The following is a 23,091-nucleotide window of genomic DNA, read 5'->3' as shown; positions in this document are numbered from 1 at the left end:
AGTCTTGCAAAGAGTTAGAAAGAGTTTAGAGTGGCTTAGAAAGTTTAGCCAGGGTGTCCCAGGCACTCCCAGGTTCGAAAGCCGGGGGCTAAATCTACCCCGTACAGTCGGTAGCAAGGGAAGCCAGGTGGAACACGGTACCTTAAGCGGAAAGGATCCTCCAGCGGTGGCAGTTGTTCCAGGCAGTGGCAGCAAGGCTCGACGTCGGTCAGGGGAGAAGAAGTTCTCGCTGAAGAGCAGAAGAAGAAGGTCGTTGCACTGCCCGGGAAGAAACCAGCCGCGGAGTCCTCCGGTAAAAGGGTTGTACCGACTTTCGTGGTTGGGGTAAAAGTGGTGGGGTTCCGGTTGCCGGGGTGCTTGGCACTGGCAAGGCGGCCACGAGATACCTCGAGAAGCGAAAAGAAGGCGAAAACTGGTTGTCCCCACCAGTCAAGGGAAGGAGCCACTCTGTTAGGAGTTCTCCTCGGTCGTCGGGAAAAGTGGTGAGACGGTTCAGCAGGGCTCCACCGGGTGGTGTCGTCGAAGCAGGTCGGCTCAGCTCTTCCCTCGTCGGATTCTTGGTCCTGTGGCGACTTCTGAAGTCCCAGTCCCCAAAGCCCTGCTTTTATGCAGCAAACCCCCATTCACCCAGCCTAGCTGTCACTCAAACATGCTAAGTGGTGAGCCGGGCGGCTCACCACTTGGGCCAATCAGGACGGAGTGCGACTTGAGTTACCAAGGTAACTCAGTCCAGGGTGCCTAAATCCCCCTCCACCCCTCCTAAGTACCCCAGACAGAGTGGCACCACTTTGGAGGGCTTCTGTGGAGAAGCCCGCCAAAAGTGGAACAAAGGGCTCCACTTTGGGTCAGAGTTACAGAGGCGAACACCAACGCCATTTTAGGATCAAGTTTTGGCAAAAAGTCCCAACCGGAGTTATAAAAATAAATATATAAACCGGCGGTATGTTTAAGGCTACCGTAAATAAATAATTAAATGTGTTAGCCTAAAACAATGGGAAATCCCATAGGAAAATATTCGCGGTCGAATATAAAACGTAGTTTCCACTGCCACCAGCCAAAACTCGATCAGGGGGGACGGAGACGTGCCCCCTCGACTAACAGACCCTGGGGCAATCGAATTGCCCCAGCCAGTACGTCCACAATATGATGGTTTGTACTGGTTCTGTTCAGGATTCAAGACTAGCAAAGTCTTTGGTGACTTTACATGCCCTGGGAGACAGTAGTCAGTCCCAGGGTATGGAGTCTATGTTGGGGAGTCCCTAGGACACCCCTGGGTCACGGCACAGAGGGTGCTGTGTAACCCACATCACAAAAATACATGAGGCCCTATGGAGTAAAAGACCCCATAGCCCATTCAACACAAGGTTTGTCCAAGATAACACAGTTCAACATGTCCAAGAGTGAGGGTAAAAGAGTCTCACTCTTGGCAGGAGAAAAAATTAAACCCCAGAAATCCAGCAAAGCTGCTGGGGGACTCACTAGGGAGGGAAATTCAGCCTAAACAGAGAATTCTCCCTAACAATAACCGCGTAGTTTCTCTCGCTGGGATTCAATTTGCGAGAGAAATAGGCTACTGGATGTTCTACTGACGTTGCTGGATCTTTCTGTAGGAGAACAGCTCCGACAGCGAAGTTGGAAGCGTCGGCCTCCACAATGTAGGGTAGATCATGCTGTGGATGGTGCAGAATCGGGGCTGCCATAAAAGCTGACTTCAAGGTGTCAAAAGCCTGAGAAGCAGAGGAATCCCACTTGAAAACCACTTTACTACTGGTCAGCCTGGTAAGGGGCGCTGAGATCTGAGAAAACTGTGGAATAAAGCGCCTGTAGAAATTGGCAAATCCCAGAAAGCGTTGAAGAGATTTCACGTCGTGGGGTGCTTTCCACTCTTGTATTGCTTGCACCTTCTTAGGATCCATCTCTATCCCATCCTGGTTAATCACAAATCCTAAAAACTCGATACTAGGCTGATGAAAGCAGCATTTTTCCGCCTTTGCGAATAGATGATTACAGGACAACCGGCGAAGGACCTCCCGAACTTGTTCCACATGCTCTTCAAAGGATTTGGAGAAAACCAGGATATCATCCAAATACACCCAAACTGACAAACCAATTATATCACCAAAGATGTTATCCATAAACCGTTGGAAGATAGCGGGGGCATTGCATAGACCGAATGGCATAACTCTATATTCATAATGCCCAAAAGGTGTCTTGAAAGCCGTTTTCCATTCATCTCCACTCTTAATGTGGACCAAGTGGTAGGCCCCGCGTAAATCCAGTTTGGTGAAGATCCGAGCTGTGTGTAAAGTTTCTAGGATACTGCGAATCAATGGTAATGGATAACGGTCCTTTGCAGTTATGTCATTTAGTTGCTGGTAATCCACACAGGGTCTCAAGGTGCCTTCCTTCTTCTTCACAAAAAACAAGGGAAATCCTGCGGGCGACTTGGACGGAACGATGTATCCTTTCTGCAAGCAATCTGACAAGTAATCCTGCAGTACTTGTCTTTCATCCCGGGTTAAAGCATACAGTTTCCCATGAGGAATGACACAGTCCGGTAACAACTCGATGGAGCAGTCGAATGAAAGGTGTGGCGGAAGAGGTATGTCGCCTGGTTCAGAGAATACCTGTTCAAAGTCAGCGTACTCCTGCGGGATCAGAGAAGTGGCACAAAGACGGACCCCACTGCCATATGTTTCCAGAGCGGTTGAGAAAACCTGGGTAGGAGCTGATAATTTGCATTTCTGGGCGCAAACTGCGGAGGAAAAGGTCAAAGTCTGTGTTCTCCAGTCTACAACCGGGTTATGGTGTTGTAGCCAAGGTAACCCCAGGACCACCTTATAGGTAGGAGACTTGATAACATCCAAGGCGAGTTCCTCAGAATGACCGGCGATCTGGAGGATTAGACCCACAGTAAACTGTCGGACAGGCCCGGAGGACAAAGGAGTCCCGTCAATGACCTCTACTGGTAGTGCAGTGAGTCTAGACAAGAGCGGAATCTTGTGACTGGAAGAAAAAGTCTCGTCAATGTAATTACCAGAAGCTCCGCTGTCCAACAGCCCAAACACTTCCAGATTCTTATCAGGCAACTTAATTCGGATTTTCAAGGTCTGTAAAACCGCAGGTTGCATGGGAAGAAGTATAGAACAAAATGTGGAAAGGTCTGAAGATGGAATATGACCTGTCGCTGCCCTTCCATTACACGACAGGTCTTTTAGTTTCCCGCCTTCTTCTTCTGTGGTCGTAAAGGACACGTACCCAGATAATGCCCGGCAGCTCCACAATAAAGACATAGGCGTAATGTTCTTCTCCGTTTCTTCTCTTCCTCAGACAATGGACCTCTCATGGCTCCCAACTGCATTGGCTCTGATCCTGATTCAGTAGGACCGAATGATCCGGCGGGTAAACTGGTCATTCTGGAATTGTTTCTTTCGAGCCGGCGTCTTTCTGCTTTCCGCTCGGCTAGCCTCTGGTCAATGCGGAGCACCTGATCAATCATATGTGGAGACTCTCTGGTTCAGGGATATGGAGTAACTCGTCCTTGTACTCCTCTCTCAAGCCTCGACGAAACAGGGTCTTCTGCGTGATCTCAGGCCACTGAGAATCGGTTGCTAATAGTCGGAAGCGGCTGATATAGGTTATGATGTCGGCGCTTCCCTGTTTGAAGTCCATCAGTTGATTCTGTGCAGCAGAGGCCAGATTTGGCGTTTGGAACACCTCCAGGAATGCCTTTTCAAAGGCTGCGAAGTCATTCAAAATAGGACTGTTTGAAACCACAAAAGGAGTTACCCAGGCTAAGGCATTCCCAGTTAGGTTCCCCAAGATGTACCCGATCTTGGCCTTATCATTGTTGAAATGAGTCGATCTGAAAAGAAAATGAATTCGGCAGTGGTTAGAAAACTCCGACACCCGTCTAGGGTCTCCATCAAACTTGATTGGTGTTGTATGAGCCAAAGAACCCTCCGCCTGTGAAGTACTCATTGCTCCTTGGGTTATCATTTGACGTAGCGTCTGATTCTCCTGACGCATGGCGGCCATCTCAGCCCTGAGTGCTTGTAACTCGTTCCGCAGGTCTTGCGAATCCTCCATCTCCATGTCTGAAGGCAGGCGTCTCAATCTGTCAAGTTGGGAAGCACGAGAGGGCTGCGTACCTGGTTTCTTGGTCTTTGATCTTGCCGAGGTCGCCAGTCTGTATCCAGTCGAAAGATGAGCTTGTGGCACGAGAGACCAGCCTCTCCGCCACCCAAAAACTGATACTGGGTGGAGGATGGGCCGATTCCCAATGTCACGGAAAGCACTCTCCTGATTAACGTGACGAAGGGACTGTGCAAGCACAGGCAGGAGAGGCTACGGTCTTGTTGCAGATCACAGGCTGGGATGGAGTCCGTTGGAATAAAGTCCAAAGTACGTGAACTGAAGCGGAGGTCTAAGATTCCGGCGTGGCAGGTATATTCTTGGTCCACAGGAACGGATGAAGAGGGTAAGGCCGGACAGGAAAGGAAGGAACCAAGGCTGAGCAGGAGATCTAACTGAAGGAGCCCGAAAGGTTACTCTAGGGCAGCAATTGCTGGGGACCTTGGTCAGTGTATGCTGGCAGACCCAGGGAGGTCCAGGTAAAAGTATGCCGGAAAATCCTGAGTTTATTCTGGTAAGTTGCTGGCAGAGCCAGGGGAACCCAAGTATGGTAAGCTGGCAGGCCCAAGGAGATCCCAGGTAAGATAAGCTGGCAGCCCAGGGAGAACACAGGTAAGGTAAGCTGGCAGGCCCAGGGAGAACCCAGGTAAGGTAAGCTGGCAGGCCCAGGGAGAAATTCAGGTAAGGTAAGCTGGCAGGCCCAGGGAGAAATTCTGGTAAGATATGCTGCAGGCCCAGGGAGGAACTCAGGTAAGGTAGCAGGCAGCCCCAGGGAGGAACTCAGGTAAGGTAGACTGCAGGCCCAGGGAGGAATTCAGGTAAGGTAGCAGGCAGCCCCAGGGAGGAACTCAGGTAAGGTAGACTGCAGGCCCAGGGAGGAATTCAGGTAAAAGTAGCAGGCAGCCCAGAGCAGGCAGCCCCAGGGAGGAACTCAGGTAAGGTAGACTGCAGGCCCAGGGAGGAATTCAGGTAAGGTAGCAGGCAGCCCAGAGCGGGCTCAGGTGAGTGGCAGGCAGCCCAGGTAGGAAGCTCGCAGAACGAACTCGTCCCTTCACCTCCTGGCGAGTCTACCCGCGCTTCCGCGCTTGGGGGCTCGCCAGAGGGAGAGCGTTGGGTGTCGGGGCCGGAGGGCTAGGGCGCATGCGCGGAAGACCTCTGTCTCGGTTCCGCGCATGCGCCGTGGACTGGGCTCGAGCCCTAGGAAGGGCTTGCCTTCCAGGACTCGCTTTGGATACGCCGGCGCCCGGAGGTGAAGCGGCTTGCGTTCCAAGCCTCACGGGCGCCGGCGACCCATAAAGGGAGCCGCAGTTCGAGGCAAGTTCACACACCAACGATCTGACAATCAGCGGTCGTTGGTCTCCATCGGAGTCCAAACTACACATCAACCTTTTGGAGCTGAGGGGGGGGCGTGGCTAGGAGGGCCATGTAGGAGGACGTGATCTGGAGGAGCTCCCGAGATCCTGAAATGATCCTGGCGGAATAGTGCACAACGTCGTGCCTACGACTGCTGAAAACACACATGTCGGTGTGTGAATGGTCTGACCGCGCTTGGTGAACTTTTGGAAGGCGCGGAAGGAACAGCGGTGGAGTTTTGTGCGAAAAAGATAAGGAGCGCCGGAGACGAAAAACGACACAAAATGGCCGACCAACGACCGGAACAAAGGAAGGAGCAGGCCGCACGATGATCGAGCGATAGAGACTTACTGTGTGCGCATTTGTAACTTGTGCAGAACACAGGTCCTCTGGGTCATGTCTAGTAGAACGGTGAGGCCGGAGGCGAGGCATCCCACCTTGGACGACTTCGCTAAAACGTCCCCTGGTCCGGAAAATTCCAAGAGTAAGGACAAGTCGGCTACAGGCGGCATGACGGCGACGGGTACCAACCAAGAGGTCCTAGCTGCGATTGCGGACTTAAAGGCGGCCTGGGAAGCTAAACTTGAACTGGCCGTTACTGAGCTGAAAACAGCATTGGACCTTAAGGTCGGTGAGGTGCAGGAGGAAGTGAATCTACTCCGGCAGGACGTCAGGGCCTTGGCGGAGAGCACGGAGACCCTCGAGAAAGAGGTGAGCCCGAATACCGTGGATTGTGCCTCCCATAAGGCCGAATTGCATGCCCTGGTAGAGAGAGTGGGCAACTTGGAGAGCAGAGCGGAGGAGGCGGAAGGACGCGGCCGACGAAACAACATTTGCATTGTGGGCCTGCCGGAGGGATCGGAGGGCCACGATCCTACGGAGTTTATTGAGTCTATGCTGCTGCAGGAGATACCCGGAGGAGCCTTATCTCAAGGATTTGCGGTGGAACGAGCGCATAGAGCTCTAACAAAGAGGCCGCCGCCAGGAAACCCGCCTAGGCCAGTAATAGCCAAAATCCTTAATTACCGGGACCGGGAGAGGATATTGGAACACTTCCGCAAGGGAGGAACGATTACACGAGGAGCGGCAAACATCACGGCCTACCCGGACTATACCCTGACTGTGCAGCGTAGCCGCATGAACTTTGGGACGGTAAAGCGGAGATTGAGAGAGGCGGGCCACAAATACATGTTGCTGTATCCGGCAAAATTGAAAGTTTTTCATAAACACAAAACTTTGTTTTTTGAGACTCCGGAGGACGCCATGGGATGGCTCGACGCACAGGGATGTCCCCAGGAGTCTGACGTTCGGACGGGAAGAGGAGATGGAGGAGATAAGTAGTGCACGAGGAGGGTGCCACAAGATGGCGCGGTACAGATCCATGGGACTTGAATATAGTCATTTGCGCGGCCTTCGGGAGAGAAGGTCAGACTGTTGCACAAGATATTATGAGCACTGTTACTATTATTGTATTTAGGGGAGCCTTGCAGAGCGGATCTCTTTACCCCACTTAGTAACTTTAGTTAAGTGGCCATTAGGGCGACTTCACCCTACTGAGCTCTGGGCATTGTTTGGTGCTTGCAGGGCTAGATGTGGGGGTGACTGAGTTCCGAGGATGGAGCTGGGCAGCAGTTGGGGTGTGTGGTGTTGGGGAAGGGATGGGTAGAGGGTGGGGAGGGAAGCGGGGAATTTGTGGTGTATATAGTTATGGGGAGTTTGAGTTTGTACAAGAAGCTACAAGTAAAAGTCAGAGGGCTGTATCTGTATCGTGTGGGCAAGTGGGATTCGCTACACGGAAGGGGGGAGGACACTCATGAGCTATGGGGGACCTTAAGATCGTAACGTGGAATGTCAGGGGACTCAATAGTTACTTAAAGAGGAACAAAGTCATGATGTATTTGAAAAGACAGAAGATTGATATTGCACTGTTGCAAGAGACGCATCTGACCCGGCAAAAGTTGGAACTGGTGGGGAGGAAGTGGAGAGGTACTGTAGTAGGCTCTACGTATTCTGCCTACGCTAGGGGAGTGTTGGTCTGGGTGGCACCTCACGTTCCGCTCCAACTTACACAAGAGGTGGTGGATACGGAGGGGAGGTTGGTCATATTGAAGGCACTGGTGGAGAATAGGGTGGTGTGCATTATAAATACATATGCCCCAATCAAAATACGGCGGCATATTTTAGGACTCTGTTTACCAACCTGGGTGCGTGTATGGGGGGAGTGGTTATTTGGGGAGGGGATTTTAACTACGTGCTCAACCCCAAGGCAGACAGATCCGATGATAAAATTAATAGGCCCACCCCAGCGACCAGGGCATTGCAGACACTGCTCGACGACTTCGGGCTGGCAGATGTTTGGAGGCTGAAACATCCTAATGAAACACAGTACTCGCATTACTCAGCCCCGCAACAACTGCATACGAGACTTGATTATTTTTTTGCCATGCCAAATTTGATGATAGAGACCACCCAAATAGACTACAAAGCGAGGGTCCTGTCGGACCACTCGCCTCTGGTTCTGGGCTGGCAGTACTGCCGCCCCAGAGCACGGATACCGACGTGGCACCTCCGGGCGGAGGCGCTCAGGGACCCGGTCTTCAGAGAAGATATCAGGGATGAGATCACACATTATTTCGAGGAAAACACTGGCAGTGTGGATTCAGCAGGCACGCTCTGGGAAGCCTTTAAGGTGGTATTGCGGGGTGCTGCTATTGCTAAATCAAAGGGCCTACAGGGTGGGGTCCTAATGGAGTTAGGGGAAGCGGAAGGTGAACTGGAACGGGAAATCAATAGGGCAGGAGGGGATGCGGAACTTGTACTCAAACTGCAGCAGCGGTGTGCAGAGCTTTGGGAAAGGCTCTGCAACCTTAACTATAAGAAGTATGTTGAAAGACAACATGGAGGTGGGGATAAAACCGGCCGTCTTTTGGCGTGGTTATATAAGAGTGAAACCCCTAGGCCACCGATTAGGACGATAACCAGAGAGGATGGGGAGGTAGCGGACACCCAAGAGGGAGTCAATGAGGCATTCTCAGACTATTACAGGGCATTATATGAGGACAAAGGGGGGGGGGCAATCGAGAGGAGATAAGAGAATCTTTAAGAGACATGGAATTACCTAAGATTAGTGCCGAAGAAAGGGAGGAGCAGTTGCCCACCTGTAAGACCCCGGGTGCGGACGGACTCCCTAGCGAGTTTTATAAAGCATATAGAGAGGAGGTACTCCCCCCACCCCCATGCTAGAAATGCTCAATGAGTCTTTTGAGGTGGGCCGGCTGCCGGAATCGCTTAGAGAAGCGATAATTATACCGCTTCCTAAGCCCAACAAGCCAGGGCATAGCTGCGGCTCCTATAGGCCTTTGTCAATGTTGAACCAGGACGGAAAGATATTGACGGCGGTCCTGGCCAATAGGCTGCGTAGAGTTATGAGTAAACTGATACACCCGGACCAGACAGGTTATGTCCCCAAAAGAAATATAACCCACAACCATAGGCGAATCCACCGGGTGATTGAAGAGGGGAATAGGAGCGAGGGTGAAATGGCGGTTGTGTCCCTAGATGCAGTCAAAGCTTTCGATTCAGTGAGGTGGCCATGGTTGCTGGAGGCCCTGAGGGAATACAGGATGGGGCCGGGCTATGTTAGGTGGGCGAAATTGCTGTACAGTGAACCACTGGCTAGGGTACACACAGGATCGGTGATATCTGAGAGATGGCAATTTAGCAGAGGCACCAGAGAAGGGTGCCCCTGGTCCCCGATGTTATATATTCTGGCCCTGGAGCCCCTAGCAGTGTACCTTAGACAACAATATGACATGATAGGCATTGAGGTGGGGGGAGAGAAACACCTAATATCCTTATATGCTGACGATTTGCTACTATATCTGAAATATCTGGAGGAAAATCTTCAATATATTCTAGAGGTAATGGAAAGGTATGCAGAACTGTCCGGCATAGTGGTGAACCCCCAAAAATCGAGCATGTTCCCATTGGGTAGCTACAGAGGAACCCCTCTGGAGCGGTTGCCAGTGCTGTCGGTACCATGGGCAGTTGGCTCCTTCCGCTACCTCGGAATAGATGTGTATCACACGGTAGAAGAGGAACATTTGCATAATACCGAGGTGGCTGTGGGAAAAATCCGTATAAGTATGAAGTTTTGGGAGAAGTTGCCGCTGGCGATGATGGGACGGTGGGTGATGCTCAAAATGGTGGTCCTGCCCAGGCTCTTACATTTTTTCAGCAATATTCCGTACATGATACCTAAAAAGTTTTTTGCCAAGCTGAATAGTATGTGCAGAGACTTCCTATGGCATGGCACTCAGAATAGAGTGGCGCTATGGAAGTTGCAGAACTTCTATGAAAGAGGGGGTATTAAGCTGCCAAATTTTGAAGCCTATTATGTAGCTGGCCAGTTGCAATATGTGGCCAAATGGCTCTCTGATGAGGTAACTCTTGAATTTAGGCTGTTTGGACAGGACTGTACTCCGTTTTACCTAAAGGAAATTATTTGGTTGCCTAGACTTGAAATGAAGGAGCGCCCGGGTATGATGTTGCTTTGGTGGAAGATGTGGCGTAGAGTATGCCGACTGATGGAGAACCCGTACCCGTGTTCCCCGCAAGTGCCGCTGGTGGCCTTGGCAGGGGAAGACAAACAACTAAGAATGATAATCAGGACCTACTGGGAGTCGGTCGGGCTGGTTACATTGGGAGATGTCTGGCAAGAGGGGGTCATTAAGGATTTTGAAGAATTAGGGGAAGAGGCAGGCTTGCAAAGAGGCCAATATGTCACGTATCTGAGGCTAGTGCAGATTATTCGTAAAACCTGGCCTGAGACTGCATTGGCGGAGGAGCAAGACGCCACCAGGGGGACACTATATGACATGTCAGAGGGAGGGCACGAGATCTCTAGACTGTATGAGATGGTGATGACCCGGGTAGGGAAGGATTTGACGCATTTGAGGCTGGATTGGGAAACAGAGGTGGGAGCACAGATGACTGATGCGATGTGGGAGCGTGCTATGGGATACCACAAGGTGTCCAGAAATGCCAGATTACAACAAATACAGTTGTACATAACGCACAGAGCCTATATGACCCCGATGAGAATATCTAAGTTTGTAAATGCGGGACGACAAGCGTGCCCAAAATGCGATAAGGAAGATGCTGATATGACACACATGTTTTGGTCTTGCCCAGTGATCGAGAGTTTTTGGGGGGAAGTGGCACAAAAACTAGCGGACAAAGGGGTCACGCTCAATGTAGATACGGCCTGGGCCTGCCTGTTGGGAGGGTTTCCCAGACCACAGAATACTAAACATGTTGGGAAACTGAAGGACTTGGCATATGTGCTTGCAAAACGAAGGATTGCCATGGGCTGGAAGCAGTGCCACAAGCCACTGGTCGAGGTATGATGGCTGGATTTGCAAAAATGGGCGGAGGCTGAAACGGTGGTATGGCAGGAGGCATATAGCAAGTGTGGGGAAGAAGAAGTGAGTATCTTGCTAGCATGGAGAGTGTTAATAACAGGACTGTTTGGCACAATAAAGGATTCTGCAGTCTCAGAAGAAAGCGATACCCTGCCACACGCAGCAGATACGGAATGAGGAAGATAAACAAGCTAAAAGGGGGGAGGGATTGGGGGTTCAGTGGTGTTCATTTATTGATGTTCATGTGTTTTGTTGCAAATAACGCTGCTAGTTTGATTTGTATTGTTTGTTTGGTTGAAAAAATAATAAAAACCGTTAAAAAAAAAACTTTTGGAGCTGAGGGCAATCAGACTAGCTCTGAAGGCCTTTCTGCCCTCTGTAGAGGGAAAGAATGTCCTGATAATGACGGACAGCACGGTGGCCATGTACTACCTCAACAAAAGAGGAGGAGTAGGGTCACTACCACTGTGCAGAGAGGCAATGCAGCTATGGTTCTGGGGAATACAAGAAGGAATCTCTCTATCGGCAATTCACCTAGCCGGAGAGAAGAACGCGGCGGCAGATGCTCCGAGCAGGCAGAGCACGGTCTCTCACGAGTGGGAGATAGCTCAGGAAGTCCTTCTGGAGATCTTCACCCTTTGGGGAACCCCTCAAGTGGATCTGTTTGCCATTGCGATCAACCGGAAGTGCGATCAGTACTGCTCAAGGGAATTTCCTCAAAGAGGAGCTCTGGGAGACGCATTCGTAGTGGAGTGGAAGTTTCCACTGCTGTACGCGTTTCCCCCAGCCCCCGTGATTCCTCAAGTAATCAGGAGGTTGAGAAAGTTCAGGAAAACCATGACCCTAATTGCCCCGGATTGGGCCAGGAGAATGTGGTACCCCGACCTTCTGGACATGTCCATCTGCCCTCCAATACGTCTTCCGCAAAGAGAGAATCTTCTCTCGCAAGAGGAAGGTCGGGTTCTCCATCCAGAGGTCAAGACACTCAACCTTCACGCGTGGTTTCTGAAAGGTTGAGATACAAGGATTGGGATCTTCCGGATGACGTAATGGAAATCTTGCTTTTGGCCAGAAGACCAGCAACAAAATCTTTGTACCGATGTCGCTGGAACAGGTTTAGTAACTGGTGCAAAGACAAGGATGTGGACCCTTTTCAGTGTGGCACCCCAATGGTGCTTTCTTTTCTATTACATCTAGCTAATCTGGGGCTCCAGATAGGAACAATCAAAGGATACCTTGCTGCGCTGTCCATTTCAAGCGCTCCTCGGAAGAGGTTTCATATTTCAAAATACCGTTAATCATTCAATTCTTAAAAGGGCTTACTAATATATACCCTCCGGTACCTTTTCATGTACCAATTTGGGATTTAAATTTAGTACTAAAATTCTTGACTTGCATAGCTTTTGAGCCTCTGCATTCATGTCCATTGAGGCTTTTAACTCCAAAAACTGTCCTTCTTGTGGCCCTATCATCAGCCTGCAGGGTTAGTGAACTTCAGGCTCTCTCATGCAAACCACCATATACTATTTTTTATAAGGAAAAGGTAGTCCTTAAAGTTAAACCTTCGTTCTTACCAAAAGTAGTCTCGGACTTCCATTTGTCACAAAAAATGGTACTACCAACTTTTTATCCTCCTCCTCATCTGGGCAAGGAAGAGGAGAGATTACATAGACTAGATCCCAAGAGGGCTCTTAGTTTTTACATCTCAAGGATGGCTAAACTGAGACAGGATGACCAACTATTTGTGGGTTATACTGGTCATAAATTAGGATTATCTGTAACAAAACAGACCATTTCCCGCTGGATCATATTAGCCATAGTTGAATGCTACAGATTAGCGGGAAAAGAACCACCAGATGGGCTTTGTGCCCATTCTACAAGGGGAATGGCTAGTTCTGCGGCTCTAAAGAGGGGAGTCCCGGCAGCAGATATTTGTGCAGCTGAACCTGGAAAACAATGCATCCTTTTGTTAAACATTATTGTTTGGATACTGCCTCCTCTAGTGAGGGTTTATTTGCCAAGGCAGTTCTGCATTCTGTCCACGAAAACTGAAATTAGTACTCCCGCCTCCAAAATTGCTACTGCAATGGGAGCCTATCACAAGATGAGGAATACGTGGGAGGACACAATCCATTTGAAGAACAAGTTACTTACCAACTGTAACATTCTTTCGACTGGATGTTCCTCCCACGTATTCCTCATCGACCCTCCCAGCCTACCCCACAGTACAGTTTACGTTTTCTTACACTTTCCTCTCACGAAGAATGTATCGGTCATGGGGCACGCCTGGTGGTTCCTCCTATATGTTTCATCGAAAAAACAGAACTGAAGCAACAGGCGCGGCTTGAGTTATTTACACCATTGGTGACGTCCACAGAGTACGGAGTCTGTCGAGGGACAATCAACGCCACGACCTCGAGCACAGCGCCCTCTGCCAAGAATTTTTTTTTCCAAAGCAGCAAAGCTGGAGATAACGAATTATCACAAGATGAGGAATACGTGGGAGGAACATCCAGTCGAAAGAACGTTACAGTTGGTAAGTAACTTGTTCTTCGAAGGGATTGTGTCCTCCGACGTATTCCTTATCTTTGATAATACGTTTCCAGCTTGCTGGCCTCGGAATTTTTTTTCTGTAGAGGGCGCTGCACGTCGACGTCCGCCGAGTCGATGTCCCTCGACGGCCACTGTATCGGCGCCGACGTCACCATGCCCATAAATAGACACGCGCTGCGTCTGTTGCTCTGTTCCATTTTTCTGTGCTTCGTGGGGCCTCGGCATGTCGTTGCTCAGTTCAGTCAGGTTTATCTAAATCTATTTCGTGAATATTCCTTATCGTTCTCGATGGCTTCTTCATCAGAACCAACAACGCCGCGATCCGGCTTCAAGAAATGTCGAGACTGCGGTAAAAAAATGTCAATAACGGATCCACACAGGGTCTGTTTATGGTGCTTGGGGTCCGAGCACCATTGTTCGGAGTGTGAGGACTGCATGTCCATGACGGCGAAAGCCCTGAAGGAGCGAAAGGGGAAGCTCGAGTGAGGTAAGTCAGCCAAATCCTCCTCGAAGGTTTCGTCGGCTGAGTCGAGGAATTCGTCTCCTCACCGTCGAAAACACTCCCATTCTAGATCTCGAAGCAGCTCCCATCATTCGTCGAGATCTAGACACTCAAAAAAGAGACGTCGAAGGTTCCATTCCTCGTCGTCTTCGGTGTCCCCAGAAAGAGTTTCCTGTCCCACCAAACACAGTTCTCAAGCTGAGTGGGAGGAATTCAGAAAGAAAATGTTAAGCGTCTTCGAGAACGTGGCCTCGACCCCCTCGAAGACAGCTGAGGGTGATACCCCGGGTGAAAAACCCAAAAAATCAAAACGCCGCAGCACCCGGTAAAATATTCCACCCGAGAGCACCTTGAGCCATCGGGTAAGAAGGCACCGTCTTCGACTCCGTCGTCGAGGGCTCCTTCGACGCCGTCGTCGAAGGTTCCTTCGACGCATGGGTCGGCTCCATCGACGCCGTTGTCGAAGGGTTCCTCGACGCATCGGTCGATCGACTCGACGCCATCGTCGACGCCGACGCCGATGAAAGAGAGGACCAAGGCTCCACAGCCAACGGTGTTTTCAAGGGCCTCCGGCACGACACCGAGACCGTCGTCGATGCCCTCGAGTAGGATCCCGATCCTCTCGAGTTCTTCGAGACCCCTTCCAGTTTTTTCGACGCCATTTTCGGCACCTTCGAAGCTGGTTACATTGGCGTCGACGACTTGGACATTTTCTCGTCCAATAACGACGAGTTTGGCTCCTTCGGCCCTAGAGATGGGCTTTACTCCATTTCAGAGATCAGAATACCCTGGTCTTTCTTCAATTTATGAAGAAAGGGAAGACTCTGACCAAGAAACCTTTGGTTTACAGAGATCCACACTGCCTGCTGCAGAGGATTTCACCTCTGAAGAAAGAAGGCTGAAGGAACTACAGGACTCACTTCATCAGGCAAGTGGACTTGACACTTCCCCAGAAGTGGAATTTGTAAAACCAGACCCAGGTGAACATGCCGAAACACCATATAGAACCCTGATGGCAAGAATAATTGAGTTTATGGGTTGGTCTGCACCTTCACCTGTTTTCCAACAGGATGATCTGACGGATATATTGGACAAAGGCCCACAGGAGGACCCGGTGGTCCCCTTCCATGCAGCCCTACAAAGAAAAATTGCATCCAATTGGGAAACTCCCGAAGTTACCCAAGCAGTCAATAAAAGACTGTCGACAAAGTATAGGGTAGCGGCTGCTGACCCTGAATACCTGTCAAAACACCCGACCCCAGAGAGCCTGGTTGTTCAAGCGGCAACTTCATCCAGCAGTAGGGCTGCTTACCCTACTGTCCCACAGGATAGGAATGACAAGAGGTACGACTCTATGGCAAAGAAAGTTTTCTCTGCTTGTAGTATGGCGTTGAAGTCCATCAATGCCACCTGTACGCTCGCCAGGTTCAGTCACACATTATGGTAGTGTGCTTCATCAGCGGCTGACTGCACACCCGATGGAGAGGAGAAGGAAGCCTTCCTTAACATCATTCAAGATGGCAAAGATGCCATGTGCGAATCACTTCAAACAGGCATCGATTCCGCTGACAGTATCAGCAGGGCCATGGCGGCAAGTACAACAATCCGCAGGCAATGCGTGGTTGCTAACGTCGGGCTTTGCCCATGATGTACAGGCCAGACTTTTGAATATGCCCTTTGACGGCTCTTCATTATTCGGGAAAAAGGCGGATGACAGTCTGGAAAAGTTACAGACTTCTAAAGCAGCAGCAAAATCCTTAGGAGCTGCTATCCGCCAAACTCCTTTTCGCCCCTCAGGAACCTCTGGGAGAGGAAAGTCATTTCGCTATTATTCTGCATTCGGAAAAGGCAGAGGACAGCCGGCTCAAAGAGGCCAAAGAAGATCCACCCGAGGTGGACGGGTGAAAGGTACTAAGACCGCAGCAGCAGCAGGTGCCTCTTTACCCTCGGCATCTGCATCAGCCGCCCCCAAACCACTCTGAGGCCTTCGCACACAAGACATCTGTAGGGGGCAGGTTAACTCACCATCTGACGGAATGGCAAGCTATAACGTCAGATGCTTGGGCGTTGGAGACAGTTGCCCAAGGTTACTGGCTACCCTTTCTACACATCCCTCAGAGTCATCCACCGGGGAACAGCTCCCTAAAAGTTCCAGATCCTCTCTGCTTGCAGGAAATTATGGTCCTGCTAGAGAAAGGTGCCATAGAACCGGTACCTGTAGCGGACAGGAACAAGGGCTGCTACTTTCTCATACCAAAGAAGGACGGAGGACTGAGACCCATCCTGGACTTACGAGAATTGAACAAGTTCCTCAGGAAGGACAAGTACAAGATGGTAACTCTCTCTCAGATCCTTCAGGCCCTCCAGCTCCAAGACTGGCCGGTATCTCTGGACCTTCAGGATGCTTATTTCCATGTGCCAATCCATCTCAAGCACAGGAAATACCTGAGGTTCGCAATTGGCAACTCTCATTATCAATTTCGAGTTCTGCTATTTGGGCTGACCTCCGCCCCAAGGGTCTTCACCAAGCTGATGTCGGTAGTGGCAGCGAGTCTAAGGAGGGACGGGATCCACGTCTATCCCTACCTGGACGATTGGCTGATCAGGGCCGTATCTTCGGAACAGGCCCAGACCCAGCTAGATTATGTCTGCCTCTTCCTTCACAGACTGGGCGTCTCCCTCAATTTAAAGAAGTCACAGATGATACCATCTCAGAGACTCCAGTTCATTGGAGCGGTCCTGGACACGTCCCTGGGAAAAGCCTTGCCACCAGAGGTGAGGGCTCAAGATATTCTACAGATGATCACCAAGTTTCAAAATGCCCAGCGTCTCCCAGCCTTCGACTTTCTGAGGTTGCTAGGCCTCATGGCATCCTGCATCTTCCTTGTGCCAGAGGCTCGCCTGAGAATGAGATCTCTTCAGTGGGCACTGAGAAATCAGTGGTCACAATTCTCAGGGAGAATGTCAGACCTCCTCCGGATTCCGGACAAGGTAGCCCACGACCTTCAATGGTGGGCCTATTCAGAGAACATCTTGAAAGGAGAACTGTTTTGGCAACCATGGCCGGAGATAACAGTAGTCACAGACACCTCGCTCACAGGGTGGGGAGCCCATGCCAACGACTTGACCATCAGCGGTCGTTGGTCTCCATCGGAGTCCAGACTACATATCAACCTATTAGAGCTGAGAGCGATCAGACTAGCGCTGAAAGCTTTCCTGCCATCAGTACAGGGGAGAAATGTCCTGATAGTGACGGACAACACGCTGGCCATGCACTACCTCAACAAAAGAGGAGGCGTAGGATCACTGCCAGTGTGTAGAGAGGTAATGCAGCTCTGGTTTTGGGCAATTCGGGAAGGAATCTCTCTATCGGCAGTCCACCTAGCCGGAGAGAAGAATTTGACAGCGGACGCTCTGAGCAGGCAGAGCACAGTCTCCCACGAGTGGGAGCTAGCTCAGTAAGTCCTTCAAGAGATCTTCGCCCTTTGGGGAACCCCTCAGGTGGATCTGTTCGCCACAAGCACCAACAGGAAGTGCTATCTATCCTGTTCAAGGGAATTTCCCCCGAGAGGAGCTCTAGGAGATGCATTCGCAGTGGACTGGGAGTTCCCACTCCTTTACGCATTCCCACCAGTCCCTGTTATTCCTCAAATGATCAGGAGGTTGAGAAGATTCCGGAAAACCATGATCCTAATTGCCCCGGATTGGGCCAGGAGAACGTGGTACCCGGACCTTCTAGATATGTCCATCTGCCCTCCAATCCGTCTTCCACTCAAGGAGAATCTTCTCTCGCAGAAGGGAGGTCAGGTTCTCCATCCAGACACCAGAACCCTCAACCTTCACGCTTGGCTTCTGAAAGGTTGAGGTACAAGGATTGGGATCTCCCTGATGACGTCATGGAGGTGTTGCTTTCGGCCAGAAGACCAGCAACAAAGTCTTTATACCGCTGCCGTTGGAACAAGTTTTGCAGCTGGTGTAGGGAAGAGAATATCGACCTTTTTTCATGCGGTACACCAACAGTGTTATCGTTTCTACTCTACTTGGCAAACTCAGGGCTTCAAGTTGGCACTGTAAAAGGCTATCTCGCAGCGCTTTCTATCTTCAAGCGCACTGCGGAGGAACCATCGTATTTCAAAATTCCTCTAGTGGTACAATTTCTCAAGGGTCTAACTAATGTTTACCCTCCAAAACCATTCCAGGTTCCATTATGGGACTTAAATTTAGTCTTAAACTTCTTAATGGGCACTCCATTCGAACCACTTCACTCTTGCGCATTGAGATTTCTCACACTTAAAACTGTCCTACTGGTAGCACTAACATCTGCTAGGAGGGTGGGTGAGCTACAAGCTCTCTCCTGTAAACTCCCACACACAATCCTCCACAAGGACAAGGTTGTCCTTCAGATGAAGCCTAATTTTCTCCCAAAGGTGGTTTCTGAATTCCATATTACTCAGAAAATTACCTTGCCTTCTTTCTACCCTCCTCCCCATCCGGGGAAAGAGGGGAAAAGGCTACACAGGCTGGACCCTAGGCGAGCTCTCAGCTTTTACATCAGCAGAATGGCTAGGATCAGGCAAGCAGACCAACTGTTTGTAGGATACTCAGGTCACAAGTTGGGACTACCCATAACAAAACAAACCATCTCCAGGTGGATTATCTTGGCCATCCTGGAATGTTATAGACTAGCAGGGAAAGAGCCATCCCCAAAACCTCAGGGCTCATTCAACCAGGGGTATCGCAGCCTCTTCGGCTCTCCAGAGAGGGGTACCGGTCCAGGACATATGTGCGGCTGCCACATGGTCGTCCGCACATACATTCACAAAATTTTACAATCTGGATTCCTCCACTGCTCAAGAGACCAGATTTGGCAAGGCCGTATTACACTCGGTCCATCCCTAAAGGGGTACATAACACTATCGCTCCCTCCTCCAATTACATACCACTGCTATGGGAGTCTATCAAAGATAAGGAATACGTCGGAGGACACAATCCCTTCGAAGAACAAGTTACTTCTTACCTGGTAACGTTCTTTCGACAGGATGTTCCTCCAACGTATTCCTTATCGACCCTCCCATCCATCCCTGCAGTGATAACTGCCCTTGTGGTTGCAGCTTTCGCTCCTTCAAGGTTACTAACTGATTCAGGCATGTCTTTTCTTATACTACAAAACGGAACTGAGCAACGGACGCAGCGCGTGTCTATTTATGGGCATGGTGACGTCAGCGCCGATACGGTGGCCGTCGAGGGACATCGAATCGGCGTATGTCAACGCGCAGCGCCCTCTACAGAAAAAAAATTCCGAGGCCAGCAAGCTGGAAACGTATTATCAAAGATAAGGAATACGTCGGAGGAACATCCCGTCGAAAGAACGTTACCAGGTAAGATGTAACTTGTTCTTCTTGATCAGCCAAAAACCCAGAGTCTAAGCCCTTAGTACATAGTTCTTGTAGATTATCCATTAGGTCATCTGTGGGGTCTTGAGGCATCCATGTGTAATGTGATGCATTTCTCAAAAGATGATCAACCCTCTGTACATACATAAGGGTATCCCTAATCACCAGACATTCCTATAGTCGTCAGACTGTCCATTGTACTGTGAGGAACGTGAGGGCGTCCTCACTTCTCTCCCCAATATATCCTGTTCCCAGGGGGCCAGAGAGAGGCTGTCACTATCAGATCCTGACCCTGGGGCTGGATATGTGAGGGAGGATCACTTGGGTGGTGGAGACTTGGGGAGTGGGGATGAGGCACCCTTTTGTGAGACACAGTATCCCCATTTCCATTTTCTAATGAACCTAATATCCCCCCTGGCCAGTTCCTTACCTATTTTACACATAAATTATCTCCCAGTAAACACCAGTCAGGTACTGGGATGAGGAAAAGCCAACCCAGATGCATACATCCACTTTGAGTCCCACACACACAAATACCACATTGGTACTGGGACGAGGAAGATGCAAGGGTTTCAGTGGGAGAATTCGCTATTTATGTATGACAAGCTGATAAAAGAAAGTGATGGCATTCATTTGAATCCCCATACTTAAGTCAATTTGGGAAACATTTAGAAGCATTACAACAGTGAAGTAATGAACTGTGATACAACCAGAGGAAACATTGATACCAATAAAGTGAATTGGTTATGAACTGAAATGAATAGTGATGTTAATTAACCAAGCCAAATAAGAAGACAGAAGTGAATGATTGAAATGAGCATTGCCAAGAGTCAAGCAAGCATTGCCAAGAGTGAAGCAGATATTATTGTACAGTACTGAAAGAAGTGAATGGTTGAGAAAACGAAACCTCCATGCAACAGAAACCTGGTTAAAGGGCATCAGAGATGTTGATCCAGAGACAGTGAATATGTTTCTTAGCAGGAGAGTATACTGGAAAGCTTATGATGGCTGGTGCAAAAGAACTATAACCTGCGTTTCCTAGCAGACGAGTGTACTGGGAAGCCTATGTTGATCTTTGCAAGTGAAAGCCAATAAACAAGTGAATGGTGAAAAACAAGCAATAATTAAGCTTCACGGGCACTTGAAAGGATAATAAGTCAAGCCTCATTGTGAAGTTGAAACTATGGCAAGATTACCTGTGAAGCAAACCCAAGTGAGGTGTGTTGGTTGCATGACCGGTAATGGGTGGACTGTGTGGTCTGACAACTGTGCCTAAACTGAATACACCCACCTAAAGGAAAGCCACTTTGTGATTGAATAAAGGAAAACCTGTGTGAATTGAAATTGAGGAACTGGACTTTATGAACTGGTGAAATGTAATCAAACTCGAACAGCTGGAAAGTGTCCCAAGGAACTGTGTTATTTTGGAACATTGACTATCCTAAGGAATTGTGTTATTTTGGAACATTTACGGAATTGAAAGCTTGGGGAAGGGAACCTCTTCTTTGTAAAGTGGACTGTTTCAACCTTGGGGCAGGGGCGTCCCTTTTCCGTTTAAGAGCTGGAAGAGGCTCTGAACTTTTATTTGAACACTTCTCATTTGATGCTGACATCCCTACACATTGTATACGATTAGAAGTATAGGTATTGGACATAGATAGACATTTGCTTTGGACTTCCTGACACAGACTATCATTAGTTTTATCTAGGTAGGGAAATCCCACCTTAGCATAGGGCAAGTTAGGCCTTCTTCTAACCCTCCATTTTACTTTAATAAATGTTTGTATCCCAAACTCTATTCAGTTGTCTTTGTCTACTTCATGATGCCTTCACAGTACCAAACCCTGTTTGTTTGTGATTGTGTCTCACCACTCTCAATTGAAAAAACTTTGAGCAAGATCTTTTCCATTTCTGACCAAAGTCCTCTGCTTGGTAGTTTTTATGTGTGGGCTCCCCATTCCTGCAGGCAAGCGTCAGGTACTATAGATGTCTGGTTCAGGTGTCCTTATGGGCATGACTGTGGTGAGATTTGCACATTTTTTTCCAACAAAACAGCATTCGGTTTTTAACCTCCCTCACCTATTATTTGTCACTAGTGCCACTGCAGCGCCTCCCTTATGAACCCTTATTTGCAACCTGCATTATCTGTTTAACAGATTCACACAAGGTCTAGTAGGACCTTGAACTGCCTGATAGGCACATTTGTTTTCGACTGCAACAATTGTGCCATTTTGGAAATTCCGATCACACGGTCATTTTATTGTCATAGAGCACCTGGAGACTGCCCTTGGGCGGCATCGGTGCACTGTATAAAATAACATAAAATAACAACATGGTCTTGTTTTTGACATGTTCAAAATTGCTTCCAGAAATGTTTGCTTTGGCTGTAGAGAACATTTTTCCGTAGTCGCTGACAGACCCAAGTTTTCAAATGGGGGAAAGACACCAGCGATTCACTTGTTACAGGCATTCCTCATTGCAATCTCTGAACATCTGAACAGCAAAACTTTGAGGTAAGGGTATACAATAGCCCTTCTATCCGCAAATAAGGACCTACCAGTGCCAAGACCTTGGTTAACACGCTGGAAGCGGAATGAAGACCAAAGGGTAAAACTGTGAATTGTCAGTGCTAGTCTCCCCACTAGAATACTGAGGCATTGGCTATGTTTTCTGTGGATTGGAATATGAAATGATGCTTTCTGTAGGCCGCAAGAATGCAAGAAGTCTCCTGGCTGAAGTCATGAATTTCTGCCAGAGTCAATATTCTGAATTTGTGTTGCTTTGATTTGTTGAGAGACCTCAAGTCCAAGGTTCTTCCTGGGACTCCTTGTCAGCTTTTTGACCAAATAATAGTGGGAGCAGACTGCCTGTCCTGACAGAAATTTGGGCAACCTTTCCACCCTGTTTGTGTTGACCATTACAGAAATGTCCTACCTTAACATGCACAAATGTGTCCTCCTGTGCCCTGACAGAAGCAGGGATTGAGCTACGGATGTTTGGTGGAATTCACAGGATGAATTTAAAAAGGGTATTAAAGTGACCTAGCGAGTAACTAGGGCCCAAAACTGGACCAGGGGAGCAGTTACGAGTTTGCTGTTCTTTGCAGTAACAGTCCAAAATAAAGGAATTCCCAATCAGGGTTCTATGAAACTATATATACTTTAATAAAACGCACCATATTCAAGAAAAGAAAACTAGAATATGCTACAAAAACCCACCCTTGTGAAAAGAACACAGAATATGCACGAGATAGAAAGATGCCACACTCTGGGTTTTGAAACAGGAGTGAAAAGCAAATAATAACTACAATGTCCTTTAAAAAGGATATGTTCTTTTCGGCACAAGGGATTAAAGTGACCTAGCCAGTCTCTATGGCCCCAAACCTGACTAGCGGTGCAGCTACCAGTTTGCTGTTCTTTGGAGTTCGGAAACAGGAAACCTGGTTTCTTGGTGCTGTGCGGGTGGTTCGATTCTGGCTCGAATGTGACGGTCACAGTGATCCAGTAGGCAAGCAGTTGTTGAGTCGGTGTCCAGCTGAAGGTCGTTGCCGTATGAAGTGATGCTAGAACCATGCAGATTGTAGAAGCCACCAGGTCTGGTTCACGATCATGGTTTGACAGCGGTCAAGCTAATGACAGGATGTGAAGGCGAGTCGGGTTGGATGCTGTGTTCGAAGGTCGCAAATTTGGAAGAACACTAGGGTCGATTCGACTGCTGACTGGATCAGTGACGA

The 23,091-nt window shown here is 49.2% G+C and overlaps 1 protein-coding gene across 4 annotated transcripts in view; it reads left to right on the top strand.

The window, feature by feature from the left end:
* Positions 1 to 23,091, top strand: part of TMEM38B (transmembrane protein 38B) — a 746,713-nt gene that overhangs the window by 470,270 nt on the left and 253,352 nt on the right. The window lies entirely within an intron of this gene.

Source organism: Ambystoma mexicanum, chromosome 6q, assembly GCF_040938575.1.
Source record: "Ambystoma mexicanum isolate Mex_15411 chromosome 6q, UKY_AmexF1_1, whole genome shotgun sequence".
In the NCBI taxonomy this organism is placed as follows: domain Eukaryota; kingdom Metazoa; phylum Chordata; class Amphibia; order Caudata; family Ambystomatidae; genus Ambystoma; species Ambystoma mexicanum.
The sequence above is the reverse complement of the archived record's forward strand: the minus strand, read 5'-3'. Positions and strand labels throughout refer to the sequence as shown.